Here is a 17,171-nt window from a genome sequence, read left to right on the forward strand (position 1 = left end):
TATTTGGCTGCGAAGTCTTTGTGGATGTATTTGATATCGATGTACCTTTTGTGTATGTATTTCGATCTCGTGCTTGTACGTATCTGCGCTTAAGTTCTCCCTCGGTTTACATAAGTCTTATCAAACAATAGTAAACATCTTTTATTTCTTAGCTTTTCATCAAAACTTGAATCAATGCAGTTTCACGCCGATTTAAATACTAAATGTACCAAAAATCGATACAAATGGGTTAGATGGGAAGAAAAAAAGTCAATTGAATATTTTTCGTAGATTTAGCCTTCTTCAGTAAGTAAAGAATTACCTTACGATGACATGTTTACATTCCACGAAACTCTTCAATTTTTCAACAATTATTGATGCGCATTTAATATACACGACGAGTTTTTTTAGAACAGACATGTTTCGACATCTCATGATGCCATCTTCAGTATGAATGAAATAGCTCTAATAATGATACAAGGTTTAAAAAACTCGTCGTGTATATTAGAAGCGCATTAGCAATAGTGCTTTTACGAAATTATGTCAACAATTATTATTATAATTTATTTCTTTAATTTAATGCAGCTTTTTGTAAAGTTGGAGGCCATGTTGTGCTCTAATCAAAATTTTCGCATACATATTATAAGGTTGGTGCAACAGATGCTAACATCGAGATGGTTCGTAGAATCACTTTATTGAAAGTAACTGTTTGTTTTTCTTTCATCACTGTCAAACAAATCCCTTAAGTATTGTCCTTAAAGAAACTTAAAGGAAAGAAGTAAGTATTTGATAATCCATTACATTTTCTTTCGTCGTTTTATCCCAGGTGAACCGTGAATTAGTGCTGCGCAATTTGCAATTTGTGTCTCCAGTTCGTTGTAATGTCGCATAAATTTCTAGTTCTGTCGATCGCGTGTTAAAGACTTTATTCATTAATAAGCAAACAACTTCACAAAGCTAGATGAACTAGAAAGTATTTTCGTCTTTTGAAGAAGCGGAAATCATTCTCTTGCGATTTTGGGTTAAAGACCATCAGAAACAACTCACTCTGAAAGTTCTTATTTCTACATGCCATCTACAATCAAATTCGCCTTGTTTACAACTTCAAAATTGTTCATTAACTGAAATTGAAAATTAATTAAAGTAATTCACTGAAATCTAAGCATGAAATATTTCAGGCAAAACTTTTAATGCCAGTAAATTGTGTATACCATGAATAGTATTTGGACAAACCACATGTAATGGAAAATATCTGATCCCTAAATTTCCCATGGAGCAATTTAATCATACAACTTTGCCTTTCAACTTTATGACACCAGTACCACAAAATATCTTTGTCCATATAATCAATTGGAAAAATCAAATGAGCATCAATAAAGCTTCAAAACAATGACTACATCATGTTATTTTAAAATTGAAATTAAAAATGCTTAAACCACAAATACATTTTTACATTTGGTAATGTTGTTGCCCTAGTGATTTTTACATTTTAGCCTTAAATTCTTTGACTGCAAAAGAATTCTGAAGTAAATACACTTTGCAATGTAATTTTATGCAATGTTTGAATCCTCATCATAAGATAAGAATCACTTTTCTTAACTTATTTTAACATCTACAACCAGCATGGAAACTCCTTAAAAAGGCTTTTGCAACAATTTAGTTCAGCTTAAGTTTCACGCCATCCCAGTTCATTCTAATTGTCCACCTCTATCCCAGAGCCCCCATTGTTTGAAACTAATCACAGTGTACATTAAATAGTATTACCTATAACATGAATAAAAATTTGAGAAAATCGAGAAATAAATGGATTATGTACCTATGTATCCGTGTAAAAGCTGTGAAGCTAAACTTAAATGAATATCAACAATGTTTTGTTGCACCCCCAGAAACTAAAAATTCTTAATCCGGGTGAGCTAGTTATCTAATAATCAATGACTTATGAGCCAGTAGCAATGACAATATATATATAATATATATATTCTTCTTTGAATTTTTTCATTGTCTTATCACATCCAAACTACATTTATTGTCTTTTTTTATTACATGCGCTGTGGTATGTGGAAAATTTTGTTTTTCTTAAGCACTGATGAGCATATGATAAACACACTTGCAGTCCTGCACACACATTTGCAAACAAAACACTAAAACAGAGATTTATGATTTATGGTAAAAATTATCAACTTTCTGAACTTTGCTTGCTGGTAGATACAAAAATTTTCAAAATCTCTGCCAAGTGAAACTTTTTTTATTATAATCATGACTGCTGCCCAGCTGTTAATCAACAGACGCTTTATTCGGTTTCAATTCAATTCAAGCGTGCACTTGATTCTTTAATGTCGACTATGTCGTTCAGACGGTGACTATCCTCGACATACATAAACACTGTCGTACGTAGATATTTTAAATATCGTGACAACATCAAATAATTGACTGGATGTTTAAAAAAAAACAAAAAAGGCTATTTCTGTACTGCACATTTTACATTAAGAGTGTGTCACTGTGCCTGCCATTATTGTTTAGTTTTATACCCCCCACGAAGATAAGCAAATAATTATCATCACACCGTAAATAAATTTGTGTTCATGAGTTGGGAATTGGCAGGGGGGTTTGCGGTACAGGAATTAACTCGTATTAATGACATCCACTCAGAAATCTAAATTCTGAGACAAACCTTCGGCTAGTAAGTTTTGACGAATTATATACCAACATAGGAGAACAAGGGTCGTTGTTCTCCAATGTTGGTAAAGCTCCATCGGAAGAGCTAGAGGAAGAGAGTATCAGGTTGGCATTGATCGAGATTTGGGAGTCATATTTTCAGTGGAACACGAGATGTGTAGTCTGGTTTAAAGTCTTTACCAAATGAATACAGCAACGTAACACTTGAAGCAAAAGATTGGCTTTTTTTAACAGGCGCAGTTTTATAGGCAGCATTTCCTATTTGCGGAATGGAGAGGATTGTTGCAAATTTTATGTGAATAGGAACTTATCAGTTAAATTTTATTTACATATTTTGGACTATGCAAGCTTTCTTTTGAACGTCATTAGGTCAGAACATATTTTAACGGTCATTCGCATGGTTAACTCAGCAGAAGAAATGATTGAAGGCAACATACCATGTGAAGATCATAATTGCAGTTTTTTGATATTGCAAATTCAAGTTAAGCTAGTCCTGTCTGCTTTGTCTCTTGCTTCCGCTGTCCCTGTGGCAAGTCCCTAGATCTTTTTTATACCAACAAGTACATGCTGTGTAAGATCTAGTTAACACTGACTTGGTGCTTTAAAATATCAGTTTCTGCAATATATCATAATATCAAACCGCTAAATATTAGATTGCAATCACTTACTATGTACTACTATCAATCACTAGAAAATTACTATGCCAAGCTTCCCAAATCACCAAATCAACAAAATATTACCAAAAAAACAAGCATCTAAGGAACTTTTCTCGCACCTTCGTTTGTAAGATACCTGATACCAAGTATTGATACTTGTCGATATTTACAAAATGTCGATTTTTACACCAAGTATCGAAAAATTTGGATACTGTTATTTGCAGGCCTTCCATAGATTGGATTTACAATTCAACCATTTTAGAGCATAAGTTTCTTTAGATTAGATTTACGTGCATTTCATTTCACTCTTTTATAGTATAAATTACGCTGGTTTGGATTCAAAATTTTCATAAAATTAACTGCACGATATTAAATGGACAAATTGACATGCCCGAAAAATTGACGTCTCAACAATTTGACGAGGGGTTAGGAGGCTGCTCGCCAAAACGTTGTTCCTTGTACCAAAATCTTGAAAATTCTTCTATTAAAAAAATCATATAAGAATACTTTTCAAATTAAATAAAACCCGGCATAATAATCCAGACATAATTACGTAATGGTGCGTTTGTTCACTGTGATGTTCTGCCTATACTCCATACAATAGAGTACATTCTCTACGTGTTTCATATCATAGATCTTTATAATTTATTCCGATGTTTGAACTTGAAATACGGATATTTAGAATTTTTTGCGACAAAATTTTTTGATTTTCTTAATTTTTTACTCTTTTTTGCAGTTGGGCTTGAAATTCATTCAATATAGTTGGGAAGATCTACGAAGTATAAAAATAAAAGTGGTAAGATCTTAATTTGTTTACATGTTGTCAAAATTCCACTTGAAAGGCTGCTTCTCAATGAAATGAGCACCATGTTGGCAATGTCCTGAACGATTAATGTGAAATTCATTTTCTATGTCAGATCATGGCCGAGGCGCAAGATACAGACTTGGACAGTTTTGAGGTATACATGAAAAGTTGAGAATAAACAGAAGCTTGATGAATTGTTGGGGAAGATAAAATAAATCAGCAGTAGCATAGTACGACTATTTTGCAAGAAGATGCACCACGACAACAAACATCATACATTTTAAGAAAAGCATATAGTTTAGTTATAGGTTATGCAACTCCAAATCAATTTTCCGTTTTTCTTACAATTTTAGGCTGTTAAAGGGTGTTAGTACTCTTCTTGAGAGTAATATAGAGAACAAACTGTATTTTACTCCGCCATGGCATATTATGTTTAAAAACAATGTATTATTACCCGTATGAGCTTGATCCTTTTCCTTTTTTAAGCATAAATGCGTACGTTTTATACCATTTCAAAGTTTAAGCTTCTTTTGTAATCAAGAAAGTGGCTCAAATTCGTCAGTATTAAATTTCAGTCAGTGTATTTTTAAAGAGATTCCTCTCTCTCCCCTATGAATATTATTAAAATACACATACATATTTATCATTTCTTAGTTATTTTTTTTTTTATTGTATCGAAAGATCGCGTACAGACTCAATAAACCTAGAACATGCAATAAAGTATGCTCATACATTATTATGTTTTAAAACCATGTGCATTATGTAAATTATGATTAGTAAATATAAACACAAATAAGTTTCACTGAATGACCTGTCAGTCGTGTGTTATATTTCTCACAAAACATAACACCTATCAGGCATTCACTCGGGCAACTCGAGAACAGTATTTGGTTATATTTGTGTATTATAATGATTTCAAATGTGGCAACATATTGTTAACATGGAAGTAAATCATGTTTCATAATAATACGTGCCTTAAGTGACACTCGCGCGTGAAGCGATCCAAGAAGGAATTAGATTACTTCAACGACTTTGGATCAGTCATGTCTGATTTATGTATTCTCGCGCCAATATAGGATAATCCAAATTTCAAACTCGGGCTTTCATTCGGTAGCCCGAAGAAGAATATGTCCTGTATAACGATAATAACCTGTAAATTCTCCGGTGTGTTCTTACAATTCTAACATTGATGACCAACTGAAGAAAAGCTATTGTTTTAATTTACAGACACTAACAAAAGAAGAGAGTATAGGAGACCAGATTCAAGAGACTTACGGAAGCGGGATTATTTCAGTATGTTGGCTATACGTATAAAATATATTGTTAAGTTTACCCTTGCAGTTGATCGCCAGTGGTTTTTCTTGCTTTCCAAAACAGAAAATTAGGAATATAATATCATAATCGAACATGGTTTACAAAACGAAATTTTGGTCAATTGCTGGACGTCAATGGGCTATTGATATATTCATTTGTGATTGTCAAAATTAGTTAAATGTTAAGACTCACACTCACTAAGGGCTTGTTCATATGAGCCGGGCTGGCGCTTTGCCGGGCCAGTTTATTATTTCATTCACATGAGGCAGGCTGGCCCGGCAAGTACAGAAATAATTAATTACGAAAGCAGGATAAAAGTCCAAATCCCGATATTCATATTACTTTCATAAGCTGAAAGAAACTCTGTAATGTTATGCATTATTCTATGGACAACTTATGCACAACTCACCGAAAGTTGTCCTTTTACGTGCCCCGTATTTTCTACCACATTGAATTTTATGAGCATGCGCTCTAGTGCAATGTTTGGCCCAGCATGCCGGGATAGCTCGTCTAGTGCATTCACATGAGCCCGTTTATTATGAGATCCAGCCTCGCTCAAGCGGCTTTACGAGGCAGCCTGCCTCTCATATGAATCAAATTTGAAATTATATGTAAATACTAAAAGAGGCGAGATTTTGCTACTGCCAGGCTAACCCGGTAAAGTGGGCCAGCCTGGCTCATATAAACAGGCCCTAAGTGGGGCTTCAAAATCATCTCACAATTGTTCGAAGAGGGCATTTTCACTTGCTTGATTTGAGATCTTTTAGAGAAAATCCTGCCATACATGGACAAATAATTTGTTTTTATAGTGTCCCGAGTAACACCTAACAAATATTCAATGCTCGAAACATTTTATTTTTTTAAATAATTGAAGTCGCATGTTGTTCCATGTAGAAACATTACTTAAAATGGCAACTCACAGATTCAATCCTGAGTGTACAAAAACAATGTCACTACGAACACAATAGACTTGTGTCTCAGTACTATTTATTGAACAAAATAAATGACCAGTGAAAACATTAATAGTTGCTCTTTCTTAGGAAAATTTAATCCATTGTGATACAAGTAAGATATCAAGTGACAATGAAGCTTTTACAAAAAATAGTTCCTGCATTGTTTCTAACAATAAACAAGAAGATGAAATACGGAGATTGGAGATGCAAATTATCGAAAAAAATGATGAAAGACGGAGATTTGAGTTGAAAATTAGCAAAATAAACGATGAAAGACGGAGATTCGAGTTGCACGTCCGTGAAATAACAATGTAATACAGAGATTGGAACAAGAACTAAAGAAATGTATGGAAAAAGATCAAAATGTGCCCGAAAAACGTGTTCAAGTCAAAAAGGTGATTTTTCTCGGTCCAATATCCCATAGTTCACAAAGTTCCTGTTCAGTGCCAAATTTTATCCTTGTGCAGTTATTTTTTATTTTCATGAGTTTTAATTTGGACGACCAAACTTATAAATTTCCTTTCACATAAAAGGTGGGTAGGAAAATGTTTCATTCAATATTTGTTTATTGTATATAGCGGCCAGAGGGGCAAGAAACATTACAACAGCAAGCACTAAAAGAAATTGGAGAACTACAAGATCCAACAGTATGTCAATTTATTTTTGCATATAATTGTGTATGCTGTTCTAATTTTACATGACATTTATCAAAATCCCCAAGAAAGTAGACATCAGTACACGATAGCTGAGAAAAGTTAGTCTATTGTAAAGGACAATGTGCAGCATGTAGTTGATGAGATTATTGATTGGTGAAAGCTATAAACATTGCATGACCTACACTCCCCAGTGTAATTTAATTGAAATCCTAAGTCTTAAAAGATCTCAAATTCCTTAAAGTCCCAGTCTCCTTGAAACAAAAGTAAATCACTACCATGTGCCTTTGTTATCACATAGCTACGTTTATGGTATATCTTTATGATAAGTTAATATGTCAGAACTCAATAAGAAGCAATAGAAAGGATTGCTCAATGCTCGTACTAACACTACTAAAGACATCATTGTAATAAATGTAACCATGGTAAATTCGTATAATCACGAGTGAAATATATAAAATTTACTGGAACCATAACTTGTATTGTTTTATCCCGTGATTGGTTCAAGCCAAACATCCAGCTAAATTTTAATCAACTCTCCTCTGAAATAATTCAGTTTCTAATTGTTTTCTTCGCAACTGACGTTTGTTTTGGCTTCTTGGCAGTTGACAAACGTGAAAAAATATTCACTGTTGTTTTTTGACAGATTTTGTGCTTTAAAATTGTATCGCTCATACTTAGTGTATGCTACAGCAGGATATTTGTAAAGAGAAAATAATCGGCAATAATCTAGGGGATTGATCGACTAACTAAAACAATGAATGACGATGGACTGAATGACAAGAAATAGAAAAATATATCAATATTTAAAGCATTTTGTAAAACTGATAGTTTATAATTTACGACTTTTACGTTTAAAATTGTTCCACTGATATATCTTATTTGATGACTCACTATTTTCCTCGTTTATTTATTGTTTTCTTTTAACAATATTATATACTAAGCTTACCGGCCCGTTTTATGAATGTGTTTATTTTATTTTCTCTCTTTTTATGCTTTACACTGACAGTAAAAGAACAAATTTTATGTATTTAAAATATAATCTTCATATGCATTTACATAAAAAAGTAAATTCATAAGATGAAGATTTTAAACTCTTTTAAAACTCTTTTGCGAGGATCTTGCATTCTTAGTAATGATCTGAGCTGTATATATATATGCTTCTAAAAAACACCATTTTCTCTTGCAAATTGCTCAATTTTTAAAAAATCTTTTGAGTTTGTGTATTTAACATGGAACTAAAATATTTGGGTGGTTTGAACGATTAGCTATGTCAAGGACAAGTTCACTTTTGCAAATTTATAAATATAAAAATTCTATTTAGTCTACCAAAGGACTAGAGCGACCTAAATGGCTGCCATCATATGGCTTCAATTCCCCCCTCTGACATATTGTTCCAGTGTATATTAAAGTTCACTTAATGCCATACAGAATGAAGAAACTTAAGAAACGAATTTGGTCTTTTGCTAAAATTTGGCTACTTTTAACCAATATTTGCTTACAAGGGAGAACTGTTGATAGACATGAGCTACCAACTACCAAGAGCATTTAGCCCAGGATATGAACTACGAATGAACTACTAGTACAAATCAGTGGATTTATGCAAACTTATCTATAATAAAACGAATTGCGACAATTGGAGAAGTTTCCACAACGTGTTTATAAAATAAAGCTTCATCTTTGTACATTTTGGTATGAGTTAAAAGTTCAGAATGCACTTAGTGTGATGAGCGTTTAGCTTTTCTATAGTATTCGTATAAGTATAATAGAAGTGAAAATATCGGCGGTTAAAAATACCGTTTTGACGAAAATTGCATTCTGATATACCCGGTCCTGGACACTAGCGTGCGGTACCTCGTGATGTCAGTGTTCTCTCTAATCGTGATTGTTTTCACCATTATTTTCACTGGTTTTACTTTCAGTATTTAGAAATCACGAGGAGTGAATGACAAAATAATTTTTCAAGAGGAAAGTTTTCACCCAAAATTTCCTTTCGGCATCGATGTTTTTGACAACATGTTCCAGGCCCCTTTTCCCGTCCAAGTAATTTAATAGAACTTAATAATTCGCCCTCCATGCTGTTAACTAGTTTGGTAAAATTAGAGACACTATATTTTAAAATCAATTGTTTCAACAAATATTTCCAGGTCCTAAAATTGTCTGTTACTGAATCAGTGAACTGAACCACTATATAGGTATTGTACAGTATGCTCACATCATTTAGTTCTATAATAACTGGAGCGGCTATCTCAAGAGCGGCTTTAGATATCAGATGTTGTCAAAAAGGTGGTAAAATTTATCTATTTCCGCTGACATTCACTGAAATTGACTGCTTTGTAGAAAATTTTGCAATTTCTGACTCCCCCCTGAAGAAAGAGTGAGAAAAAAGTATTTTGTATGAATGTTTTGTATGAATGTATGCTGCACCGGCACCGCAGAGGTCATGGGTTCGAATCCCGTTGAGTCACCTGATTTTTTCAGGTCCTGAGACGATTGCTTAAATTGTCCAGCAAAGTGCGAAGATCATATCTTCATTTAAAAAAGTATTTTCTTATTTGGCATTTGACAAGCAAACTTATGATCTAAAATCAAGGTAAAAAACTGAAATTCATAAAAGCGAGTCAACTGTGGTTGTTAGTTGTCGGCTCTTACAAACATGCGTTTTTGTAACTACCGACGAAGAAGCTTTTTGCTGGCTACATATCAAAGCAGATGCACGACGCAGCCACGTCAACATTCAAACTTGTTTGCCTTATTAAATTTTATGGTTTATACGAAGAAAAAGTACATCTTGGATTATCTGTACGGTTGCCGTGAGAAGTGCTAGCTCATTTTGAGTCCTTCATTCTCATTACTTTTTTGCTTTCTTTCATGTAATGGCCTTTTGGTTTTTCGTCACAATTGTAAGATTTGCTCTTGTACATGCATGCCACTCTGTATAAATGAATAAATGGCTGAAAAGTTACCTCTTGACTCAATATTTTTGATTTTGTGTGATTAATTTTCATTTAAATTTCTAAACGACTCAAGTTAGCATAAGAGATGATGGGTATAGGTCATTGATAAATAAAAATAAATATTGTATACAAATTACCTAGTAACCTTTAATAGTTAAACATTTAGATCTATAATTTAAAGAAACCTTAAAGATTTTTAGAAATTATATAGTTACAGATTTGTACTACCTGTTTCTCATCCATATCGTGAACAAACTCACGATGCAAAAAATTGAAGAAGCACTTGGAAAAGTCAAAAAGTTTTCCCGTTTTTAAAAAAGCAGGAAATAAAGCAAATGCCACATGTCCATTCTTTGCTATAATAGGTAAATAGCTCAAAATGTCATTTAAGGTAAAAACTGAAGTAAGGAAGAAATATATAGTACTACAAATTTGAAGTTTTCTTTAATGCTTCAATATAGCATTCATTAGATATTAGTAACATTCAAACAACACTCTACAGAAATATTTTAATAAAGATATGACATGATTTGACCATTTACTTATAAAAAAGTGAGTCATAAATCATCAATCTCAGTATCAATATCAATATCCACATAAACACAAACTTAATGACCATTTTACAGTACTGTGAATTGACATTGCATCAAGTATCCAAGCGCTTACAGCCACCTTGCCTCGCCATCTTTCTTTGCTACCTTTACTTTCTTTTCAAAGCATTCAAGGAATCATTAATATATCGTCCCCATCCCTAAAATTAGACCATGGTCAAAAACTCCTGAAATAATGATGAAATGGTGTTAATCCTGCATCATATTCCTGAAACACTTTGCAAACTGATCATCGCTTTGTGTTGTCAGCAAATAGGATCAGAACAAATTGTGCTCCATTTTATGGTTACTGGTGGAGGTGGCAGTTTCTTCATGTTATCTATTCACTGAGAAACTGTGCGGGCTCTATTTTGGCATCAGGGACACTATTTTGCTAATAGATGGGTAAAATTATTGAATTTCATAACAAAAAACAGGAAAATATCAGTATATTTGGTATGAAAGTCAGTGTTTTTAATACGGTCTTCTAGATTTTGTGTCTTTTTAAGAGTATTAATTGCTTTTCAATCTTTGATGAACAAACAAAACAAGCAAATATCTTACCTGTTACAGTGAGATGTTCCTTTTGTGCTCATTAGGTATTCAACAATTGAACGATAAAAGTGTTGGCATTATAGTAGACATAACACAAAAACGTGTTTGTTTTAATAAATCCTATATAATTTACTATAAATGACAGGGGAGGTCGAGAGTAATTTTTCTGCAAAGCGAACATTTCAGCGGAAATAGGTCATGTGGCATCCATGTTTTTGACTACATCGCCCTAGTCCACTTAGCCCTTCCAGTTATTATAGAACTCAATGGCTCAGTCTCGCAAAAACTTATCCTCGCGCATATTGGCCGCAATGTTGTCAGTAAGGAAAGAGGAGTGAAAATATTAAGAATTCATGTATTGGGTTTTTTAATTCCATATGGGAAGTTATTGATCTAAAATAATTTAGATCAATTCCTAATTCTTCTCCTTCTCACTGTCTGATCAGTTTCTTTTACCACTTGCTTTGTAAAACTGACAGAACCGGTAACTCAGTGCGAGTTTCAATTCTTGATTTTTCTAAATCTCTCGATCTTATCGAGCACAACATTTTACTAAAGAAATTATGAAACATGAAAGTCTCTGAAAAAGTAAAGAACGAAACTTCTTAACTGAAAGAAAACAAAGCATGAAACTAAACGATTATGTCTCTGAATGGCGAGCCATCAACAGTGGTGTAGCCGAATGAACAGTTTTGTGTCCGATACTTTTCCAAGTAATGATTAAAGATCTTTTAGAATGGTGGCCGGGTCAATGGAAATTAGTCGATGACTGTACTGCTACCGAAAGCATCCCACATGGAACACAGAACAAAATGAAACTTAGCGTATCTAAATGCAAAGAACTAATCGTAGATGTTTCTAAACATAATAAAACGTTTCCACCTTTACATGTAGGAGATTTGAGATCGAAAGATGCAAAATCTTCTCTTGTTTTTTGACTGAACGTGTTATTCACATCAGTGTTATTCCTGTTATTATTTTAAAAAATTCAAGCCAAATCCGTTTGTGAAATGCTTGCAAACCTCGACGATTCCGCCATAAGACTTTTTGCGTTTACAATTTTCATACTAAAAATTACGTCACCTACAGATAATTTACAATGTTTTGGTTGTGTATGTTGCGTATTTATAACTATGTGTTTGCTCTTAATCAATCACAATCGACATTGCATCATCATTTTGTAAAAAAACAATTCAAAGTCCATATTGCGCAGTTAAAAAAACAAAACGAAATAAATGACACGTCAGCGACCTCAACAAAGAAGAAATTTGTTACAAGCGAACGCTTTTAATATCACCAGCCATATCAAAATACATTAGTTCAAGTGAGTACCTGTACATTATCACAACATCAATCAACAGATACATTATTCGCGACAACAGTTGGGGTTGGTAGTAACATATTTAGGTAGTCAATTAAAATTGCCTTCTACCTTTCTGGCCTTCATAGTTTCCACACTGATTTTGTATTTTTTTAGAGCATTACGTCTGCTCATTGGGAGGGGAGGCTGGGCCCTCGATATTGCCAACATAAAGTAAACACTCATTGATATTTCAGTACCCAATTAAGGAGACCATCAGGACTGCCGGCCTTTGAGTGACTAATTTTTCTTAACTTTTTAACAACCTCGATTTTGTTGACTTCGATGAACTGATCGTTCTCATCCATAGACATATATTCATCAGGAGATAGCGGAGAATATTCTTGCATCACATTTATAAAGGATGTGTTGATTTTATCGCATAAAATTTTTCATCGTTATCTAATTCTGTAGATAACATGTCTTCAATTTTTTTCAGTTAAATTCATAGTTTCCACTGGGTTGTTTGACCTCTTGCCACCACTTATTAGGTTTTGCATTTAGCAAAAATTTGCATTTTGCATTAAATACAAAATTGTATCATCAGCATTCACATTGTGGGTTTTAAGTTTTCATCAGATAAAACACAACGCAATTGTGTAACTTTCAATATTTAATTTTTTTCGTGAATACTCAAACGCTGTTTTTCAATATTAAATTTGCCAAAGATCAGATTAAATGAGTAAAGGAAGAAGAAAGTGAACGTAGCTAATCTAAATATTTTTCTGCGTCTGGTTTTTTTATTACGTTATGCATTATACCCAACAACAAGATGTTTACATTCCTCAGACAACTAAAAATTTTAATCAATTGTTATTATAATCAAGTGCTATTTCATGTGACCTTGGAAAAAATTTTGCATACGTATTCAGTTTTTTCGTTAAAAAGACTTTGTACAGAGTTCGTTTGAAAGGCGTTCGTTTCATTATAGTTCACAAAAACTGTAAACATTGTTCTGCGATTTAAAAGAAAGAAAGTGAGTATTTGAAAGATCATTAGGACAAATACCTTTAGTGTTGTTCTTTTTCGCGAGATGAAATAGGGAATTTGTTATGCGTCATTTGTCAAATCAAGTGCCGCACTTATAATGTACATCTTGTTAAATTGCACTATCTTTCATTTTATCCACAGAAAACCGCATTGGAAAGAAGGATACATTAAACAAGATTTTATTCTTCTTATTCGTTTTCAGCAGGTAGCTAATATGGCGAGAACAGAGGAATTCATTAACGAGGTACGGGAAAGATAAATTTTGTGATGATGTGATCAACCATCTTTAAAACAAGGCTTAGGAAATATTTTAAGAGTTCCATCAGGCAATGAGAACTACGAAAGTTATAGGAGTAATTTGCTTAGCTTTTCTTTTCTGCCCACGCAGGATTACGATTATTCAAACTTGCTGTCGATGATTCAATTATATATTTGCCAAGAGTTTATGGTAGTATTTGAACAAAAAAATGAAAATTAAATAAACCATGCAAACATCACATGTAAATATGTAGCAAGAAAGTTTGGTTTGTGTTATAGTTCATATGCTTCTTATGTAAGACGCAGTAGATGATCGCCAAACTATAACTGTCAACAATTGAAAGGTTTGTTGAAAATTGTGATTGTCTAACAGCGCATTATGGGTTGTCAGATGATTTTCACTTCATGATAAGAACATTATGGACCATAGTATTTGCTAGGTATTTTTTGTTCATTTTTAGCTTTCAAATTAAATTTTTAGTTACGAGAATTTGCAGATGTCATAGAAAAATCGAGAACAGCAATTGATGATGCTGATCTTCAATGTCTGATGAACTTGAAGAAAAAATATGCACAAGTATTTACGAAATCTGTATGTACAATTTTCAAACAGTTTTCCCTTCAATCAACCATTTAAATAAACTCGCTTTTAAGGTTGAATGTCAACATGTAGTGTTATTTCGCTTGTGATTTAATGTATAGAATTTTTCACTGGAAAAATGTACTTGGGCAATTATGAGCAGAAGGTTTGAAGTTTTAGTGTTTAATTGTTGTTGAATTTTGTATTAACTTTTATTATGTGCACCATAGATTCTCCGGTTCCATTCCCCTCAAAACTACAAATTCTTGTTGCAGATAGTGTATTTTTAAAGTGAGTCTTTCCCTAAACAACACAGCTCTTTCGTACTTGTACATTTGATACGTTACATGTGTATATTTTATTATTGCTTGGTTATTTGTCAATTGCAGCCGAAAAATTTGCAGAAGATCAAGAGAGAAGGGCTTGCACACGAACCAGGTACAAACAGTAAGGTATGTTTATGAATTATTATGATGAATCCAAAACCTTTATAAATTATGGTTATAGTAAATTACGAACATGCAAATTTTGGTTATGATGTCAGGATGATTTCATTTGTGGAGAGTGTCGAAAGGGCGAAGATATCTCTAACAATACAGTGCTTTCAGTAAAGTAACCTGTAAATTCTTCAGTGAATCTTTTGAATTCTAAAACTATGGACCAACTGAACAAAAGCTTTTTAAATAACTAGCACTAAAAGCAAGGCTTGAGAATGTGAAAACACATTTCAGTAACTGATTGAGGAGCAACCACATTAGTTTAATAAGCTATGTAAGCTATCGGTTTGTTTGCTAGTGTTTTTCACGTGTTTTCCTGAAAAAACCAATTGTCGAGGAATTACTAAGTCCACCTTGTTTTTTTCAGAGCACAATCTTTACTCCTTCATCTTTGATGTCAAAAATATCATTTTGGAAAAACTCGAAAGAGAAACGGCTTGGTTCTAACCAGGTAAATGTTTTGGTAACAACTTCATGATATCAAAATCATTTATCACTTGACATTCATCATCGCTAGCTGTCATTAATGACTATAACATATCATTTTCGTTTTATTTTATACTAAATCTTAATTTTACACAACTTCACACGTCTTTTTCTTCTTGATTCTGACAAACAAACGGAGCTTACCTCAATTTTCTGTAAATTCTCTTAAAACGTAACTGGTTTCAGTAGATGTATCTAATATTGGCATTACTGTATGCTACAGGCATTTTAGGAATGAAAATCCATTGGTGAAATATTCAAATAATCTCAATAATCTCAATCAATTATCGTTTATAGATTTTATCATGGCAATTTTCTCTGTAATTATTTTAGTTAGCTGATGCATGTAATTGTGAATTTGCTTTTCAAATTATCAAATAATTACCTCAAATTTTCAAATTATCAAATAATTACCTGCAAAAACTCATTCAATAATCTCTATGTGAAGGAGATTCAAAGTACCCATTGAACAAAAAATACTAACATTTACAAGATTAAAGTCAGCTTTATACTCTTGGTTTTAAAGTAATTGATACTGTTTTGTACCTAAAGTATATAATATGTTTTAGGTCTCCGACTGGATCCAGTAGGAGTCCTTGCATGTAATCACGCACCATGTGGTAGCAATGCAATGATGACGTTGCTGAAAGAGGAAGGCGCAAATATGTGCCCTACAAGGACATCGCAAAATTGATGAAGTCTTTAACGATAAAAATTGCGGAGGAGATTACTGTAATGTACCGTCGTTCAAGTCCAGGTATCATTTGAAGACTTAGTGGAAATGTTAAAAAAAGTTGACAAAATGATGATCTTTAAATGTCCATTACGTTGTGTATAAATATGAGAGAAGGTTCCCTGGAACCAATATTCCCTGATTTGGATGGCAACAACACGGATGTGTTAGAAAAGCAAAGGAGAAGTTAAAATCTTCAAAGAATACAGCAGCAATTTTGAGATGTGTCACAGAAGACCAGCCACTGTTTGAACTTGATCAAGGACGAAAGAACTGGAGAGGTTCACATTTCCGACGGACTTATGGAACCAACGAAATCCAAGGCTTCGAGAATGTTCTCAGTTTACATCTGTTTGTGCTGTCAAGAAAGGGCGAAAAGATCGTGATCGCTGAAAGAATGGTCCAACTGTAAAATGGACAAATGTGAAGCGGAATATAAATCTGGTCATGCAATAATATCAAGGAGTTAAAGAGAGCTTAAGACTCCATATATTCAACGACGTTGTACAAATTAAAGTCAGTTTTATACGTCGCATTTTACATCAGTCAATGCATTCAAAACAAAAGATAATGAGGAATTTTATCTAATTTTCTTTCGTCTTTTCATCCAGCTGTACAGTAAATCCTGGGAAAATTACAGGAATTTTACACTTTCTGCACGTGACAGTTTTACATATGTCCGAAGTCGTTACAAAGTTGAGAGAAAATACCGCTTGCATAGGTCGGCACTAGATAATGGTTAACAGACGTACGCCTGCACATTTATGATTTTATGTCAGCAGCCAGTATTATACAAATTGACAAGTTTCCTTATAATCCATAGCCTAGAATGCTTCCTTCATATAAAATGTACGAATGACGATCGCCTTTTTTAACAAACTAAATACAGACAAAATGCAAAATACTAAAAGTTTCTGTTCAAGTTTGAATAAATATTCTTTCTTTAATCTTTTTCTACATTGTATATTGACCATATTGGGCATTGGCAGTATTATACTTCATATGTATTTTTATTGTATAATCACATCACAAACAATGTAGTGTATGTATTCAAAATATTCCAAAGTAACTAAACGCCTTAAGAAATATAATGAAGTATCATAAAGAGAAGTATAAATGGCTTGTTGTT

The 17,171-nt window shown here is 33.2% G+C and overlaps 2 long non-coding RNA genes across 7 annotated transcripts; both read left to right on the forward strand.

Moving 5' to 3' along the window:
* Positions 1-571: 571 nt before the first annotated feature.
* LOC124433550 lies at positions 572-15,270 on the forward strand. 6 transcript variants are annotated; one of them, XR_006944499.1, is made up of 13 exons: positions 572-757; positions 4,048-4,107; positions 4,229-4,270; positions 5,344-5,409; positions 6,471-6,778; positions 6,962-7,030; positions 13,694-13,732; positions 14,026-14,090; positions 14,228-14,338; positions 14,449-14,492; positions 14,557-14,617; positions 14,716-14,764; positions 14,834-14,896. It is a non-coding gene; the product is annotated as an uncharacterized LOC124433550 (long non-coding RNA). The 6 variants fall into 6 exon arrangements; XR_006944498.1 differs by lacking the exon at positions 14,834-14,896 and adding an exon at positions 15,191-15,270 and having other exon boundaries at positions 14,228-14,492; positions 14,716-14,778; XR_006944496.1 differs by having other exon boundaries at positions 14,228-14,492; positions 14,716-14,778; positions 14,871-14,902.
* Positions 13,376-13,682, forward strand: LOC124433554. The gene is made up of 2 exons (XR_006944504.1): positions 13,376-13,474; positions 13,630-13,682. It is a non-coding gene; the product is annotated as an uncharacterized LOC124433554 (long non-coding RNA).
* Positions 15,271-17,171: the final 1,901 nt, after the last annotated feature.

Source organism: Xenia sp. Carnegie-2017, unplaced genomic scaffold, assembly GCF_021976095.1.
Source record: "Xenia sp. Carnegie-2017 unplaced genomic scaffold, XeniaSp_v1 HiC_scaffold_13, whole genome shotgun sequence".
Classification (NCBI taxonomy): Eukaryota; Metazoa; Cnidaria; class Anthozoa; order Malacalcyonacea; family Xeniidae; genus Xenia; species Xenia sp. Carnegie-2017.